Source organism: Beta vulgaris, chromosome 5 (genome assembly GCF_026745355.1).
Source record: "Beta vulgaris subsp. vulgaris cultivar EL10 chromosome 5, EL10.2, whole genome shotgun sequence".
Classification (NCBI taxonomy): Eukaryota; Viridiplantae; Streptophyta; class Magnoliopsida; order Caryophyllales; family Amaranthaceae; genus Beta; species Beta vulgaris.
Genome location: NC_079206.1, coordinates 23,620,375 through 23,640,259, shown reverse-complemented (window position 1 = coordinate 23,640,259; position 19,885 = coordinate 23,620,375). Strand labels below are relative to the sequence as shown.

The 19,885-nt window shown below is 35.4% G+C and overlaps 2 long non-coding RNA genes across 2 annotated transcripts; both read left to right on the top strand.

The window, feature by feature from the left end:
• The first annotated feature begins 6,668 nt into the window (after positions 1–6,668).
• Positions 6,669–8,684, top strand: LOC125497535 (uncharacterized). The gene is made up of 2 exons (XR_007274423.2): positions 6,669–7,845; positions 8,412–8,684. It is a non-coding gene; the product is annotated as an uncharacterized LOC125497535 (long non-coding RNA).
• An 8,692-nt stretch (positions 8,685–17,376) lies between these two features.
• LOC104893149 (uncharacterized) lies at positions 17,377–19,320 on the top strand. Its single transcript, XR_790034.4, has 2 exons — positions 17,377–18,580; positions 19,146–19,320. It is a non-coding gene; the product is annotated as an uncharacterized LOC104893149 (long non-coding RNA).
• Positions 19,321–19,885: the final 565 nt, after the last annotated feature.

Sequence of the window (19,885 nt, the reverse complement as noted above, 5' to 3'; positions counted from 1 at the left end):
TCCTAAATAAGGTTCCCACTTGAATTGTATCATCATGAATGAAATTCAACATATTATTCTAGATCAGATTATATTTTTGCAAGACAAATGATGTTCAAAGAAAAATTTAAGTATAGACAACAGAAGGGGCCAATAGTTCCCATTGTTACATGCCTTCAATGAGTTCTCCAGCACGACTACAATTGCTAACATTATTAGTTATGAGTTTATGACTTCAATATTCATAGGTCCAACTTCGTCAATAATTTATTTTAAAAGATCTACAATGAAGTGTTTATCTTAACCTTCTCAAAGCAGTTAACAATTATAGTTGTCACGAAGTTGATCTTAACCTTCTCAAACATGGGGCAACACCCAGTAGTAGTCACGAAGTTGATCAAAGGTCTCCTAAATGGATTACTCTAACCATTAGACATAATTGTACTTTTTCCTAACCAAGTAGCTTTAATGAGAAATTAGAGTTAACCTACATGTTGTCTTAATTTCTTCTTGGAGGAAAGTGGCTCTCAACTTATTATAATTTGGAGGAACACAACCACTAAAATGGTAATTCGCCACTAATTGAAAAGCACTCAAGTGATGTAGGTTTCTTACAAAATTAAAAAGGTCAAACAACCACTAAGAAACATTCTATAAATGTTTGCATCAAAAAGTATACCATCATGGATTAATCTTCACCCTCGCCTTTCCTGGTAGGGTTCCACATTTACAGTTGAATGGAAAGTAGGCCAACTATTTTCCCAAACATCTATACAAATATATTAAAAAGTATGCATAACAACGTATATGCGTCATGTGGCATCCTCCTTTTGTCACTAGAACTTGGCCACGTGTCTATTAATCAACTAGCTTTCCACCCGTGCAAAAATGCACGGGAGGTTTTATGTAGAAATGGTTTGGAGTTGTATATAATGTACGACAACATTCTTTTGTATATTAAGTAGTTGTTTTTATTTGAAATATATTGAATCCGTGATTATTTAGAATCCATGTATTTAAGATTAAAAGAATATAAAATGTAAAATTATATTTAATATACATAAAAATCCTTTGTTATAACATTTTAAACTTTAAAAATATTGTTATCGTGATATATACATTTATAATTACGTAAATGAAACAAAAAAACACATTAAATTGTGGGGGAATACTTTGTTTATAAATTTAAGATTTTAGGATGTTTCTCCTAAAATCATGATTTGAATAGTAGCTGATTGATTTCAAGTTTTCATAATCATATTGTGTATTAAAAATAAATTTTAAAACCGGCTTATGGCCCGTATGTTTAGTGATTGATGTAGCTAATATCATGATAAAACATGTGACCAACCAGCTTTTTTTTTTTTTTGCTAAGCAAAGGTTTGCTTTCTCTTAGTTGGTTTTAGGTTGTAACTGTTTGCTCTAATTAATATAATTACTTTGCTTAGTAAAAAAAACTTTCTTAAAACAAAATAAGTTGAATGAAGAAGCTTTTGTTCTGCCTATCGTTTTATACAGAGGCTCATATAAAAACACAATACGCAGCACTACTGTCACTCGATCATGCAACAACTTTCACTCCTTTGTTATAACATTTTAAACTTTTAAAATATTGTGATCGTGATTATATACTTTATAATTACGTAAATGAAACAAAAAAACACATTAAATTATGGGGAATACTTTGTTTATAAATTTAAGATTTTAGGATGTTTCTCCTAAAATCATGATTTGAATAGTAGCTGATTTATTTCAAGTTTTCATAATCATATTGTGTATTAAAAATAAATTTTAAAATCGGCTCATGACCCGTATGTTTAGTGATTGATGTAGCTAATGTCATGATAAAACATGTGACCAACCAACTTTTTTTTTTTTTTTGCTAAGCAAAGGTTTGCTTTCTCTTAGTTGGTTTTAGGTTGTAACTGTTTGCTCTAATTAATATAATTACTTGCTTAGTAAAAAAAAACTTTCTTAAAACAAAATAAGTTGAATAAAGAAGCTTTTGTTCTGCCTATCGTTTTATACAGAGGCTCATATAAAAATACAATACGCAACACTACTGTCACTCGATCATGCAACAACTTTCATTCCTTGCTTTCTGCAGTCCCGCTCAACTCCTCTCTCTTTATTAAACTATCTTATTACAAATTTTTATTTTTTTTATGATATGATTATCCAAATTGTATTAAAAAACAATCTCAAAGTTTTATATAGCATGATTTTCATCAAAATGAATGGGGTTATCTCTAAATTTCTAAGTGAAAAAGTTAATTTAAATAGACAATCACTCAAGAAAATTATACAAATATGGCATATTTTTGTCTTGCTTTGCCTTTTATTTCTTAATCACCATATGACCTGTGTTCTTTTCCATATTCTTTTCGATTTTTAGAATTGTATTGTAGAACAATTTCAAACTTCTATATTTACATTCCAACATACTCGTGAAAGAGGTGTATCTCGTAATTTTAGGTTGAAATATTTATTATGGCCTTGTGATTAAAAAATTTAGAATCTTGTAATGAGAATATTTAAAACTGGCTTACGACCCTTATGCTGCAATATTATGACTTGTGAATTATCTATAATTAGTAGTATGATTGTTCTTTTTATTATAGAATGGGCCTTATAAAAAATATTCTAAGTTTTAATTAGAGAGAAAAGAAATTAGAGAGAAAACTTACCTACGTGGCAAGACATGAAGCTTCGCTCTCTCTTTCATCCTAATTTTTCCGGTCACCTCTTTGCTTTTGCCACGTGTCATCTTCATTTGAACTATTGCTTTGCTTTACCACGTGGTAATTTTAATGTAAGGACAAAATATTACTTTAGGAAAGAATATGATGATATTACTTTAGGAAAGAATATCACTTCGGCCATCAGTTCAAGCAAATCGGTTTATTATAGGTGCATAATATTACTTTATTTAATTAGAATCTTTACTTTAGGAAAGAATATGATGATGAAGCAATAATCTATGCAAGCAAATCGGTTTTTTCAAGCAAATCAATTTATACACTATGTAGACCATGATGAGGCAATAATCCTTATTTTATTCAAGAAATCGGTTTTTTTTAATATTATTCAAAAAAAACACAATCGATTATGGGTCCTATAATACCGATATCAATTCTTTAACGGTCACTACAATACAATACATAAATCATCTCATTAATTAATAAGATTAATTTTTTTTTGTTATAATAAGATTTTATAAATATAAAATTCTGAAAAATAAAGTAAAATTATAATAAATCAGATTTTTTTTTGTGAAACATGTTTTTATTTATTAAATCAGATTTTTATCTTTTAAAAAATAAAATTTTCAAAATCAGAATTTTTTTTGTAAATCAGTTTTTCGTCCAAATAAGAAAATTAGAGAGAAAAGAACATTCCGAAATCATAACTTGAGTTGGTTTTGGGAAAGGATTAGATTTATTACAGTTAGTGATTGAGAAATATATTGAAAAAATCAAGATTGTAATTTTAACAGTTAGTGAAAATTAATTTAATATATTAGTAGTATAACTGTCATTTAGGAATTTATAATTGTGAGTTGAAATATGGATGAATGAACATTTTTATTTTCTGGACAATCAGTTTATATTAGGGTGTGATTACATGAACATCTTATATAATAACATTTTTTACCTTTATTTTCCCGCAACTATAATAACAATTCTTGTGGGTGAATTTTGAATTTTAAATAAAAACATTTAATTATATTTACCGGTAGCTATAATTTACGCAGTTGTTTAAAACTTCCCACACTAATATCATTGTTTGATTTCAAGGTAGTTTTTTTGGAAGGAAATATCACGCCATGTGATATCAGATTTTTGGATGTGAACACGTTATATAATAGAGTGTCGAATTTGGCGATGACACGTGGCAGATGTAGTAGTAGCATGACCGTAGCGAAGTGAACATTGAATAATGCTGGCTTGACACGTAAGCAAAATGAACCTTGTTTTATATATATATATAGATAATAAGTCAGGTGATCATTAATTAAAAAAAATATATGCTAAAGTTTAGGCTCGAACCCCTGACATCAAGTAAGGATTTCCAAAGACTCACCATCTTATCTAACATCTTTTAGTGATTCATATTTGTACAAAATTATAGATATGTGTCGTAATTAGTAATGTGGTAATAAATTCCTACTTAATCCCGACCATAAAGTTTATTTTTCTTATTTGATTTCTTTTTTGCAATCATCCCCTTGCTCCATCTCCCCTTTCGAAATTCACCATGAAGGGTGAGAGTCCTCTACTTCGTAACTAATGGGGTAGTTTTACAAATTATTCTTGATGCTAATCAAATCTTATTGTTGTTGTTCGAGAATACGAATCAGGATGGAGTTTAAAGGTCAGAGGACAACTCCCATAAAAAAGGCAGTGAAATTGTTAATCATAGCACAAATTTCTTGATTGCGTATATAATTTATTTCAGGTATGCTTTTATTTGCCATGTGGAACCTTTTCTCTTGCACTAGAATTTTATCGCGTGTGCATGCAATAAACCACCAGTAGATTGGTTATCATAATTTTTGGAAAAAATGTAATGATATCTTGAATCGACCCATGACCTATCAATAAGTATTAAGATACATTTACCGCTACACCAAGTGATACATGGTGTAATTATTTTAAAATTAAATTATTAATAGTAAGTACCTGGGGCATAGTACGGGGATAAAAATTAGTTATGATGCAAACACATGAAGTTATCCTCTAATGGAGAAGACAGAGGAAACTTTGAGAATGCAACATTCAACCTTTTAGGAGTTAGAGAGAGATTGAGAGAGAATAGAGATTAAGAGAGGGAATTGATCGAGAAATGGGTTATTATTTTTCATAAGCTCAATAATAACTGCAGTACATTATTTATATAGAGATATTGCATAGCAGAAATGTAACAGAATTCTAACATTTCACAACTAACTTTCCCGCCCAAAATGGGTTTAAGTTGCTAACTATATAATACACCCTATATCATACCTCCTCCCTTTTTAAAAGACTTGAACTCAAGTCGAGAGGGGAAAATCAAGAAAACCGAGCTTCAGAGGCTGTAGCCAAAACCCAAGTGGCTTCAATAATAGGTTGATTAACACATTGCACTAAATACTGCACTTCAGCTACATTGTGTCTCTTGACAACTCTTCTGTCCAATATAGCCAGAGGTTGGATGACCTAATCAATAACTGTCCCATGCAACCAAGAAGGAATATGGGGAGATGTAGGCAAAACACCCCTAAAAGGTTTCAATTGAGAAACGTGAAAGACATTAAGGATTTTCACAGATGGGGGAAAAGTTAGCCTATAAGTTATTGTGCCTACAATGTCTTCCACTCTGAAAGGATCAAAGTATTTATGAGCTAACTTTTGATTCATTCTGACTTGAACAGAAGATTGTCTATAGGGTGGAAGCCTCAACCACACCCAATCACCAATGGCAAATGATCTTTCAGACCTCCTTTTATCAGCTAGCACCTTCATTCCATGTTGAGCCTTAGCTAAATGAGCTTTTAAAGTAGGTATAATAGCATTTCTTCTATGCATTGTTTAGCCCACAACCTCATTAGCAGATGCTCCAGGCAAATAGGGAAAACAAACAGGAGCAGGTTGATTATAGACAACTTCATATGGAGTCATATGTGTAGCAGTATGATAAGTGGTATTATACCACCATTGTGCCAAGGAAAGCCACATAGACTAGTCCTTAGGATGTTGTCCACACATGCACCTTAAGTAAGCTTCCAAGCATATGTTCAAAACTTCAGTCTGGCCATCAGCCTGTGGATGGTAGACTAAGGAGAGAAGCAACTGAGTACCTTGTAAAGTGAACAAGGCTTGCCAAAATTGGCTAAGAAAAAGAGCATCCCTGTCATTGACAATAGTTTTAGGCCACCCATGGAGCTTAAAAACTCCATCTAGATAAACCTGAGCCACCTGTGCTCTAGAATAAGGATGATGTAAGGTACATAAATGAGCATATTTGCTTAGCCTGTCAACCACAACAAAGATGACTTTCTTGCCTTGGGACTTAGGAAGTCCAGTAAAGTCCATAGGGACTTCAGATCACACCTCATGAGGAATAGGAAGAGGTTGAAGAAGCCCAAGATAAGCTGAAGGATCATATTTACTTGACAAACTATGCAATTCCTGACAAAAGAACTAACATCTCTATGTTGCCCTTTCCAAGTGAAGAATGCTTCGAGCCTTCTTGTAGTGGCATCTCTACCAGAATAACCCCCCTCAGGTGAAGAATGCATCCAAGCTATCAACTCCAACTGAAGTTGAGTATTATGGCCCACCATAATGTTTCCATGTTTCTTGATTAAACCCTCCTAGAGAGAATACTTGGAAGCTACCACTAGTGGAAAAAGTGCATCTGTCACAAGGTAACTGATGCGGTTTGGCCCAAACCGCATCAGCTAAAAATATCTGATGCGATTGTGACCCAAAACCGCATCTGATATTCGTTCCATATTGTAATAGCTCGTGTATTTTAAGCATAATTAATTAAGGGCTAATTATTTATCTTAAATTAACTACGATATTTTGGTACAAGTTGACGGGATTTTCTCAAAGAAATTTATTGTTTTAAGACAAAAGGAAAATTATATTTTATAATGTATTTGCTTATATGGTTTGAGGATTAGTATTTTCAGTTTAAAAAAAAATTGTATTCTCCCTCAATGTAGTTGAGGTGTCAAAATACATCAACATTTCAAGCTCTTCTCTCTCCTTTTCTCAGTCATCGTGTCAAAAGAAAATGAGGGCATCAAAACTCAAATCCTTGAGTTGTCAAATTTCCAATGCTTAATCTGATGCTTAAGTTTGTAACTAGCAAATCCATCTCAAATTCTTCTTATTGAGCACTAGAAAATTAAAGAAACCCCAATTCTCAGTTTTCATTCTCGCATCCTCGCACTCACTCAAATTGTTTGTGCCGTTAAGCTTTCGACGCTGTCGTCGGGTCTCACCGGAAGTCTGCAGGTGCTATTGCGGGCTGGGCTGCTGTCCTCCTTCCTTTTTTCATCAGTTTTGTCGGTGTTGTCCCAGTTATTCCACTGTTGCTGCAGCATTTTTCTCTCCTCTGCTTTCGCAGTGCTGCTGCCGCTGCCGTGCTGCCGCCACCAGCGTTCTGCTGGTGTTGTCGGTGTTGCTCTGCGTGGTGGTGTTGTGTCAGCTTGCTGCTGCCGTTGTACTGTACTTCTCTCGTTTATAAGCATAAGCTAAGTTTCTTCATTCTCTTGTTGATTCAAGGAATTCAACTCCTTGCAAAGGGGTTTTATATTCTGATTTTATAAATAAGTTCAGTTTTGAATCTTATTGTTGAATAGCAAAATCAGTTTTGTTGCAAGATAATATCATCTAAGCTAAACTTATCCAACTATATTTATTTATGAAAACCTAAATTAATTAGTTTATGTATCTATTATTATTATTCTGATTTGAAGATATAAACGAGATTCTTGTTAATGACTTTATCATGGTATGAATTTCTTAATCAATTTCATAATTTTAAAGTGGAGATTTTAGTGATTAATTACTCAGATGGTCTTAGTTATGATATTGGAATAAGTTTAAGGAGGGATTGGTATCAAAGGGTTTTATTAGAATATCTTATGTTGTTGATAATTGTTGGTATCATTTAGAAAATCATAATTAGCTCATAAGGTTTAAGATTGATTATTATCTATTTGAAGGATGGTAATTGAATAAGATTAGTTTGAGAATTGTTGTTAATTATGCTATTTTGTTGAGGTGATTATTGTGGAGTTCGAGTTGGAGTTGAAGATCCAGATTATCATAAATGTTCATGGAGGTTGCATATAGTTGTTCTTGAGTTGAGGTAACCTTTATGTTCAGCAAAATTTATTTAAATGCCCGTGTATGCGTTAAATCGAATTTTAGAAATCATATATCGTTTATAGTCATGACCATGGTTATAGATGCATCTTCATCACTTCATGTATGGATTTGTGAAATATATATGACTTTGTTATGCTATTGGAATTGTTCGGATATGATTATATTTAAGAAATATGATTTGAGTATGATAATGTAAAAAGGATTTTGAAATTGTTTTAGCTGGCTTAGTTTATGAACTGAGATGAATAGTGGACAAGGTACAGGTGGAGGAAAATGATTCGTATATGAGTTAAGACCAGATAAGGTCGAATATTATGTTATGTTATGTTATAAGCTTGTACTTGCTAGCGATTTGTGTTAAGTAATTGAGCTATGCCAGCGAAATATTTTAAAGGATGGATTATTTTCCGAACAATTACCAAGTTTGTTTCTCATATGAAAAATGTTTGCGAACCAAAACCGTTTTGACGGGCTGAAGTAAAGTTACTGAGTTTTTCGCTCATTTTAGTTTTGTTTTTGTTCTGTATCTTCTTCTGTAATTTGCAGGTTTGTGTTGGGAGCTCATAGTGGATCGAAAGTAAAGAGTTGGTCATTAAATTGTAGATGTCCTAGTGATTCAAAGGTTGTATTTGGAAGTATTCAAGTTCTTAGTAAAGAGTTTAATATTCTATTGTTTTGGGAATCGAGTAAGGTATTATGTAATGTGTTATTTAGTTTTGAAGTAATTATGTTATGGGCCTATAACCCACAGGTCCAGGATCGTTTTATAGTTATGGTTTCCGCTGCGAGTGAATATAATTCGAGATTATTAAGCGTTAATTATAATTAGTGAATCTTAAGTGTGTTTAGCTAGTAGCTCGGAAGTGCGAGCTGTTACACATATTTTCGTACCCGACCTCATTTCCTCATTTGGCCAAAAAAAAAAAACGAAAAACCCTAATTTCCCCCCTAAAACCCTATTTTCCTCTCACCCCCAACCCATTTCCTCTCACTCCAACCCTCATTTCCTCTTACCCCCAACCCGCTGTTTCTCTCTCCTCTCACCTCCTCAGATCTTGAACCCTAATTTTCGTCTAACCCACCGTTTCTCTCTCTTCTCTCGCCCCCTCAGATCCCCAACCCCAAATTCGTTGTCTTCATCCTTCATCAGTCGTTCGTCTTCATCAATCCCAAATTCGCCATAAATCTCTTGATTGCGAAGAATGAAGCGAAGAAGCGAAGCGAAAATGAAGATGCGAAAAGGAAACCGTCGCCATCTTCTAGCTTATTCAAATTTTAGGGTTCAAAATTTTGTTTTTTTATATAATTAGTTTCAAATCTAGGTTATTGTTTTAGTTTCCTTTTTGTAAATCTAGGTTTCGTCTTTTTCATTTAATTTTTTGTAATTCTTTTTTTCAAATTTTACGGTTCGTAATTTCTGTTTTTTTCATAATTAGTTTCCGATTTATTTTCAATTGTAGTTTCCTTTTTAGAAAAATGTAGGTTTCGTCTTATTTTTAAGTTATTTTTTCGCCGCAATTTCTTTTATTTCTTCCTTTTTATTTTGTCATCTGTAATAGATTTGTTGTAATATATTATATTTTAATTTTTGTTTGTTCAATTGTTCTTTCCATTGTTGATTTTGTTCTAAATTCGTGCAACATAATGTTATTTCGTTGTTGTTGATATGTCGTTGTTGTTGTTGTTGTTGTTGATTGTCGCTGTTGCTATTTTTTTTATAAAAAAACTCTTCGCACACTTTCTGGTGCGGTCCTGTTCAAAATCGCATTAGTATCTAACGAATCTGATGTAGTTTTGGACCGGATCAGTATATTCCTCATAGTTGCTGTGAGCCCACCTGATGCAGACCAAAATCGCATCAGTAAGCTCGATTTTGACCGCATCAGATGGGCTTTTTTCCACTAGTGTATTGTTAATTTGTTTGCAAGGCATGAAATAATGCCAAAAGATCAGGATCAAGTTGGTAAGTGTCAATGATTAAAGAAGGGAGATTAAACTGAATGTCAGTTAAAGCCAAACACAAGATTTCAGAACTAGGGACCTTAGACAAAGCATCTGCCACCAAATTTTCTTTGCATAACTTGTAGAATATCTCATAGTCAAACCCCATTAATTTTGAAAGCCAAGATTGTTGAAATGGGGTACTAATTTTCTATTGTAACAACTATTTTAGGCTCTTCTAATCAGTGTGAATGATAAACTTTTGGCCAATTAGGTACTGCTTCCACTTTGTACAACAAACACTATTGCAAGCAACTCCTTCTCATATAAAAGCTTTTCCCATTTAGGACCCAATGCACTGCTTATAAATTTCCAGAAGATGATTATCTTGCATAAGAACAACTCCAATTCCTACATTAGAAGCATTTGTCTCAAGGATGAAAGTCTTGCACGAACATGGTTACTATTGGCCTACTATGAGAAAGGATTGTATAGATTATGCAAAAGGTTGTAAGAGATGTCAAAAGTTTGGACCTATTAGTAGGGTGCCAGCCTTAGAACTAAAGTATATTTTTTTAACCTTATTTTTTAGGATGGGCAGTAGATGCTATAGGAGAAATTAATCCCGCATCTCTAGGAAGCATTCATACATCCTAGTAATTACTGGTTATTTCACTAAATGGGTAGAAGCTCAGGCTTTCATTAAGATCAATACACAGGTACGGTTGTGATAAATTTCTTGGAAGAAAAGATCTTTACAAGATATGGGATTCCATAAACCATAACCTTTGATCAAGCCACAATGTTCAGAAACCCTGATTTATTAGACTATCTCACCCAATTTGGGATTACTAAGTTGCATTCAAAACCGTATTATGCTCAGGCTAATGATCAAGCTGAGGCTACCAACAAGATCATAGTAAAGGGATTCTCAAAGATGGTAGATAATAATCATAGGAAGTGGAATGAATTGTTGTTATATGCTATATGGGCCTATAGGACCTCTAAAAGAGAAGCAACAGGAGTTACTCCTTTCAACCTAGTGTATGGACATACTCCAGCAATTCCTGCTGAAGTGAATATAAGATCGTCCAGAGTAGCCCAATAAATGGGATTATCTGGGGATGATTATTCTCAGGCAATGAACATTGAGGTAATGGATGCTTTGGAAACCAACGAAGAAGCTTTGGCTAAAATGAGAATCGAAAAAGAAAAGGTTGCTATAACCTATAATAAAAAGGTAGTGCTTAAAAACTTTCAAGAAAATGATAAAGGTTTGGAAGATGTTTCTACCAGAAGCAACTTATAAAGACCCTCAACTAGGGAAGTATACACCTAAATGACAAGGTCCTTTCATCATTCATAAGAAATTGTCTGGAAATGTATACCTTTTGAAAAATATAGATGGCAATGTAAAAGATAGGACTTTAAATGGCAAATTTCTTTAAAAATACCATCCCTCTATCTGGGAACAACATGATCCCGTGTTTCAACAAAAACATGCAAAATTATTTCAAACGTCGAGGGATTACTAAGATTACACCATTACAAAATTAATGTTACATATCTTAAACGTTCCAGCATTGTCTAATAGCTAAACTAAGGTTTTTTTTTGGCTGAGCAAGCATTACAAAGTTTCTCCCTTTGGAGAATCAAGCTTATTGGACAACCATTTCTTTAAACATCTCTTGCCTGAAAGTGGCAAGCTTAGCGCGTCCTTGCCCCACTTCCTTTTTTAACATCAATAGTGCTTTGAAGGGAAGACTCCTCATTAATAATGTTGATTTCTTCTATGTCAATCTCAGCCAAGCGATTCTGTAAGAATTGCCTCTCGTTAGAAAGAGACTTCAGATGCTGATCATAAGAATGTAAAGAATCCTGGGTCTGTGCAGTGAAGCTTCTAAAATATTTAGCTTGGGCTTCCAAAGAAGTCTCCTCTTCTTGAAGTTTATGAGCTGAAAACTTAAGAGATTGAACTCCTATTTCAGCATTACATTGCTGAAGAAGAAGAGTTTCCTTCACATAACCAAGACAAGGTATCTAATACTCAAAGCCTTGAAAGATTAAGGATTCCAAAATCTGCTTAAGAGCTTGTCCAAAAATCTGATCATGAGGATTTTCTAAGAGAGCAAGCAGAGGTTTTTATCTTGTCTTCTTGTTTAATGTGCTCCGAATGTTCATCATTGGGACTACTCGCAACATTGCTAGAAGCAGGTTGGTCCCTCACAACAATGGACATGTCCACATTTATTACCTCTTTTCCTCCATCAGACTCTTTCATCACACTTACTTCTTGAGTGCTTCCCTCTGCATCATAAAGAAGAGAAGTCAAGTTAGCAAGATACACTAGTAGAATAAATGCTTATTGTTGCGGTGATATTGCTACGGTTCTACCCATACACAACAATATATCACGTAAAAAGAAGAGGAAAAATATAAAATAACCATATTGCTGCGGTTTCCGCTAAAAATTGTAGCATATGGTTTCAACGGAAATTTTTTGAAACTTTTTGGCCATTTGACGGGAAATATTGTTGCGGTTTCTGACAAAAACCACAGCAATATATTAAAATAATATAAAAAAATTATTAGACCTATTGCTGCGGTTCCTATTAAAAACCGCAACAATAGGCTTTTAAAATTAATATTTAAAAAGGTCATTTAGGGTTTCAATCCTCTTTCTTTAATTTACACGCCTAACTCTCCTCTCCCTCATCTCACTCTCTCTCCTCACTCTCTCTCCTCTCTTCTCTGCACGCCTCACTCTTCTCTCCCTCATCTCACTCTCTCTCCTCCATTCTTCCTCTACACGCCTCATCTTCTCTCATCTCTCTCTCAACCACGCCGGCGTCACCTCTCCTCTCAACCACGCCAACGTCACCCTCTCCTCTCAACCACGCGGCGTCACGCTCTCAGCTTCTCCTCTCAACCACGTCGGCGTCACACCCTCACCCTCTCCTCTCAACCACGACGGCGTCACGCAACCACGCACGCCTCATCTCACCTTCTCAACCACGCCAGCGTCATGTAACCACTTACACCTCATCTCAACCACGCCGGCATCGCTTGTGAATAGATCTGATGCGCCGCGATGACGCGCGATAAAGAGGAGAAGGATGGTTGCCGGCGGACAACGCGCGATCGCTGCGAGGAACTTCGGATGGTTGCCGGTAGACGACGCGCGATCGCTGCGAGGAACTTCGGATGCTTGCCGGCCGACGACGTGCGGGATGGTTGCCGGCCATCCAGATCTATTCTTGTTTTTTTTTTTGTAGTTAAATTAGACTAGGATGGTGATATTTTTGTTTTTTTTTTTTTTTTTGTTGTTAAGAATCAATGTAATGTTAGGGTTTCTGATTTTTTGTTGTTTTTTAATTTGTGTATTTTATTTTCAACTTACATTTCAGTTTCTTAATTTTTTAATTTCTTAGGTTTTAGTTCTAATTTGTTCTTTGTCTTTTTATTTCAGTTTTTGATTTTTGTTTGATTTTCTCAGATTTGTACAGTAGATCGTTGTAATTATGTTTATATTATAATTGTATTATAACTATGAAAAATTTACGCCTCGAGACATGATTTTTTTTTTTACATGCCCTGCGTCTATTACTGCGGTTTTGGGAAGAAACCGCCGCACCTGTATTTTTAATATTAAAAAATAAACATATTGCTGCGGTTTTCCCCAGAAACCGCAGCAATATCTCCACATATTGCTGCGGTTTAAAACGCAGCAATATATTAAATACGTAATGATGCCCCTTAATTGCTGCGCGGCCAAAACCGCCGCAATACGTCACCTAATGACCGCCGCAATAAGCATTTATTCTACTAGTGATAGTAAAGTCTAGTTTTTTGAGGATATGGGTTCAAATAGAGGAAGTCTAAAATGAATCTATGAGGAAGGGAATGCAAACCAGTCTCAGAAGAGGATTGTGAAGACGATGATGGACCCTTTGATATAGGGGTTTTCAGAAGTTTAAAGTTGCTCCTCAAAGGTGCAACATCTAAAGGAATTACATCTGCTGGAACCTCATTCCTAAGAATAAAGGGGCTTGCTATAACGATCGTTGGAGCAGAAGGAGAATCTGAAAATTCAACATTCAATGGAATTGAATGCATAAGGTCCTTATCTCCTTGAAAGGATAGATTTTCTTCAACAGATGCCATGTTATGATGCATATCTTTTTCCAGCTGGGGGGCACCTTGTCTTTCCAAAGAAGGGATGGCCTTTAACTCCAATTGGGGGGCAATCTTGCTTGGCGCAGAGATAATAAGCTCATCAGCAGGTGTAATAATGGGTTAATCAAAAGGACCACCCTCCATATCTAATCCTGGACCAACTGTTGTGGGAACACTTCAGTAGGTGGACTGATAAAGTTGAGATTTGAAGGTTGTCTAAGATTAAGATTTGTCGGCCTTTCCAAAGATAGATCCCTAAGATCCTTAGACTTTATCGGACCAGGTGAACTTATAATGCACAATAGATTATGCAAAACAGGTTAATGAAAGAATGAAACTTCATGTCAACGAATATAAAGAGATGTATATACCTGCTTTAACTCCTTGAAGTTTTATTTTTGGGAAGATTTAAGATATAGTCTTTGCATTATCTTCATCAAAAGAGATATCGAAATGATGGAACTCAAAAGATGCTTCTAATTTAGGACGTTTCCTATAGGAATATCTCAAGCATTTAGGAGCTGAAAAAGAATGATCTCTTTTCTTGGAGACTTTCTGAATAAATTGAGATTGCTCTTCTAACCCTGGGGATAGAGTGCTCTTAAAAGTGGAGAGGCAGTTGTAATCCTTCTTCGTAGCAGCTCTTTTGAAAGGATCAATTTGCTCCATTGGTCCCATGGTTTGATTGTCCTCTATATTCTGGACATCTTCATAAAAACCCCTTGATCATTGGCAGCATCATCTTCATCTTCTGAAGGAATAGGGTCAGGGATCCTTTGATCCACAACGTTCCAGTATAGCCTACCATATCTAGAGTCCACTTGCATTCCCTCAGGGACTTTCAATTTTTGCTTGCCAGCTTTTGCTAAAAAGTAATGAATGGCAGAACGAAATTAGATAGGACTTACCTAAAAGTTATAAAACAACTAAGAATATACATCACTTATAGCCTAAGAAGAGTTGATCTTCAAAGTGTGTTATAACATCAGCACATTGTTAATCATTTGGGGAACCCATTTCCAAGGAGTGATGGACATAAGGTAACGCTGAGAGTGTTGCTTCCAAGGGCTTTACCTTCTTCAAAACGACCCCTTGACATCCAAGGATCATTACGGGTCATGAAATAGGGTATGGCTAACAATTGGAGTAATCCAAACTATCTAGCTACCAATTGTGGATTATAAACTTCAAAACCAAAATATTCAGGTTCAACTGCTATTAAATCCCTAGACCTAAGGACACTACTCCAAAAGTTCCTACTCCCTAGGGAATCAAAGTGAATGTCTAGGGATTGCATCCATGTAAGCATTACATAAAGGCGCCAAGAGTCTTGCTCAGCAGAATCAGTTTGCTTACCTAGGAATATATTCCAGGTGCCCGAGTGACTAGATCACCAAGAAGTGTGAGAAAAGCAAGCTGGGATACCAAACGTATCTGGAGATATAAGATTGAAGCTAATAACTTCACCATAGCAGCTACATTCCTCAAGCCTAGAAAGGAATGACAGTGGATCAAATGAAAGATCTTTTTCATCTGTCCCTTTAGCTGCTTCAAAAGCAGGAGGGTTGATTATCATCAAGCTGGGAAAATATAAGTGGCCTTAGCAAGTCAAGATCCATAAGGGTCCAAACCCCTTATTAGTGGAGAAAATGGGAGATTTAGAGGTAGGAATACCAAAACCTTTGAAAGACTGTGTACTTCTAGACAGGCATCTATAAAGTTGTCCTAACAAAATAGGAGCTAAGGCAGCTTCAGAGGCTTGAACTCAAGTCGAGAGGGGAAAATCAAGAAAACCGAGCTTCAGAGGCTGTAGCCAAAACCCAAGTGGCTTCAATAATAGGTTGATTAACACATTGCACTAAATACTGCACTTCAGCTACATTGTGTCTCTTGACAACTCTTCTGTCCAATATAGCCAGAGGTTGGATGACCTAATCAATAACTGTCCCATGCAACCAAGAAGGAATATGGGGAGATGTAGGCAAAACACCCCTAAAAGGTTTCAATTGAGAAACGTGAAAGACATTAAGGATTTTCACAGATGGGGGAAAAGTTAGCCTATAAGTTATTGTGCCTACAATGTCTTCCACTCTGAAAGGATCAAAGTATTTATGAGCTAACTTTTGATTCATTCTGACTTGAACAGAAGATTGTCTATAGGGTGGAAGCCTCAACCACACCCAATCACCAATGGCAAATGATCTTTCAGACCTCCTTTTATCAGCTAGCACCTTCATTCCATGTTGAGCCTTAGCTAAATGAGCTTTTAAAGTAGGTATATAGCATTTCTTCTATGCATTGTTTAGCCCACAACCTCATTAGCAGATGCTCCAGGCAAATAGGGAAAACAAACAGGAGCAGGTTGATTATAGACAACTTCATATGGAGTCATATGTGTAGCAGTATGATAAGTGGTATTATACCACCATTGTGCCAAGGAAAGCCACATAGACTAGTCCTTAGGATGTTGTCCACACATGCACCTTAAGTAAGCTTCCAAGCATATGTTCAAAACTTCAGTCTGGCCATCAGCCTGTGGATGGTAGACTAAGGAGAGAAGCAACTGAGTACCTTGTAAAGTGAACAAGGCTTGCCAAAATTGGCTAAGAAAAAGAGCATCCCTGTCATTGACAATAGTTTTAGGCCACCCATGGAGCTTAAAAACTCCATCTAGATAAACCTGAGCCACCTGTGCTCTAGAATAAGGATGATGTAAGGTACATAAATGAGCATATTTGCTTAGCCTGTCAACCACAACAAAGATGACTTTCTTGCCTTGGGACTTAGGAAGTCCAGTAAAGTCCATAGGGACTTCAGATCACACCTCATGAGGAATAGGAAGAGGTTGAAGAAGCCCAAGATAAGCTGAAGGATCATATTTACTTGACAAACTATGCAATTCCTGACAAAAGAACTAACATCTCTATGTTGCCCTTTCCAAGTGAAGAATGCTTCGAGCCTTCTTGTAGTGGCATCTCTACCAGAATAACCCCCCTCAGGTGAAGAATGCATCCAAGCTATCAACTCCAACTGAAGTTGAGTATTATGGCCCACCATAATGTTTCCATGTTTCTTGATTAAACCCTCCTAGAGAGAATACTTGGAAGCTACCACTAGTGGAAAAAGTGCATCTGTCACAAGGTAACTGATGCGGTTTGGCCCAAACCGCATCAGCTAAAAATATCTGATGCGATTGTGACCCAAAACCGCATCTGATATTCGTTCCATATTGTAATAGCTCGTGTATTTTAAGCATAATTAATTAAGGGCTAATTATTTATCTTAAATTAACTACGATATTTTGGTACAAGTTGACGGGATTTTCTCAAAGAAATTTATTGTTTTAAGACAAAAGGAAAATTATATTTTATAATGTATTTGCTTATATGGTTTGAGGATTAGTATTTTCAGTTTAGAAAAAAAATTGTATTCTCCCTCAATGTAGTTGAGGTGTCAAAATACATCAACATTTCAAGCTCTTCTCTCTCCTTTTCTCAGTCATCGTGTCAAAAGAAAATGAGGGCATCAAAACTCAAATCCTTGAGTTGTCAAATTTCCAATGCTTAATCTGATGCTTAAGTTTGTAACTAGCAAATCCATCTCAAATTCTTCTTATTGAGCACTAGAAAATTAAAGAAACCCCAATTCTCAGTTTTCATTCTCGCATCCTCGCACTCACTCAAATTGTTTGTGCCGTTAAGCTTTCGACGCTGTCGTCGGGTCTCACCGGAAGTCTGCAGGTGCTATTGCGGGCTGGGCTGCTGTCCTCCTTCCTTTTTTCATCAGTTTTGTCGGTGTTGTCCCAGTTATTCCACTGTTGCTGCAGCATTTTTCTCTCCTCTGCTTTCGCAGTGCTGCTGCCGCTGCCGTGCTGCCGCCACCAGCGTTCTGCTGGTGTTGTCGGTGTTGCTCTGCGTGGTGGTGTTGTGTCAGCTTGCTGCTGCCGTTGTACTGTACTTCTCTCGTTTATAAGCATAAGCTAAGTTTCTTCATTCTCTTGTTGATTCAAGGAATTCAACTCCTTGCAAAGGGGTTTTATATTCTGATTTTATAAATAAGTTCAGTTTTGAATCTTATTGTTGAATAGCAAAATCAGTTTTGTTGCAAGATAATATCATCTAAGCTAAACTTATCCAACTATATTTATTTATGAAAACCTAAATTAATTAGTTTATGTATCTATTATTATTATTCTGATTTGAAGATATAAACGAGATTCTTGTTAATGACTTTATCATGGTATGAATTTCTTAATCAATTTCATAATTTTAAAGTGGAGATTTTAGTGATTAATTACTCAGATGGTCTTAGTTATGATATTGGAATAAGTTTAAGGAGGGATTGGTATCAAAGGGTTTTATTAGAATATCTTATGTTGTTGATAATTGTTGGTATCATTTAGAAAATCATAATTAGCTCATAAGGTTTAAGATTGATTATTATCTATTTGAAGGATGGTAATTGAATAAGATTAGTTTGAGAATTGTTGTTAATTATGCTATTTTGTTGAGGTGATTATTGTGGATTCGAGTTGGAGTTGAAGATCCAGATTATCATAAATGTTCATGGAGGTTGCATATAGTTGTTCTTGAGTTGAGGTAACCTTTATGTTCAGCAAAATTTATTTAAATGCCCGTGTATGCGTTAAATCGAATTTTAGAAATCATATATCGTTTATAGTCATGACCATGGTTATAGATGCATCTTCATCACTTCATGTATGGATTTGTGAAATATATATGACTTTGTTATGCTATTGGAATTGTTCGGATATGATTATATTTAAGAATATGATTTGAGTATGATAATGTAAAAAGGATTTTGAAATTGTTTTAGCTGGCTTAGTTTATGAACTGAGATGAATAGTGGACAAGGTACAGGTGGAGGAAAATGATTCGTATATGAGTTAAGACCAGATAAGGTCGAATATTATGTTATGTTATGTTATAAGCTTGTACTTGCTAGCGATTTGTGTTAAGTAATTGAGCTATGCCAGCGAAATATTTTAAAGGATGGATTATTTTCCGAACAATTACCAAGTTTGTTTCTCATATGAAAAATGTTTGCGAACCAAAACCGTTTTGACGGGCTGAAGTAAAGTTACTGAGTTTTTCGCTCATTTTAGTTTTGTTTTTGTTCTGTATCTTCTTCTGTAATTTGCAGGTTTGTGTTGGGAGCTCATAGTGGATCGAAAGTAAAGAGTTGGTCATTAAATTGTAGATGTCCTAGTGATTCAAAGGTTGTATTTGGAAGTATTCAAGTTCTTAGTAAAGAGTTTAATATTCTATTGTTTTGGGAATCGAGTAAGGTATTATGTAATGTGTTATTTAGTTTTGAAGTAATTATGTTATGGCCCATAACCCACAGGTCCAGGATCGTTTTATAGTTATGGTTTCCGCTGCGAGTGAATATAATTCGAGATTATTAAGCGTTAATTATAATTAGTGAATCTTAAGTGTGTTTAGCTAGTAGCTCGGAAGTGCGAGCTGTTACACATATTTTCGTACCCGACCTCATTTCCTCATTTGGCCAAAAAAAAAAACGAAAAACCCTAATTTCCCCCAAAACCCTATTTTCCTCTCACCCCCAACCCATTTCCTCTCACTCCAACCCTCATTTCCTCTTACCCCCAACCCGCTGTTTCTCTCTCCTCTCACCTCCTCAGATCTTGAACCCTAATTTTCGTCTAACCCACCGTTTTCTCTCTTCTCTCGCCCCCTCAGATCCCCAACCCCAAATTCGTTGTCTTCATCCTTCATCAGTCGTTCGTCTTCATCAATCCCAAATTCGCCATAAATCTCTTGATTGCGAAGAATGAAGCGAAGAAGCGAAGCGAAAATGAAGATGCGAAAAGGAAACCGTCGCCATCTTCTAGCTTATTCAAATTTTAGGGTTCAAAATTT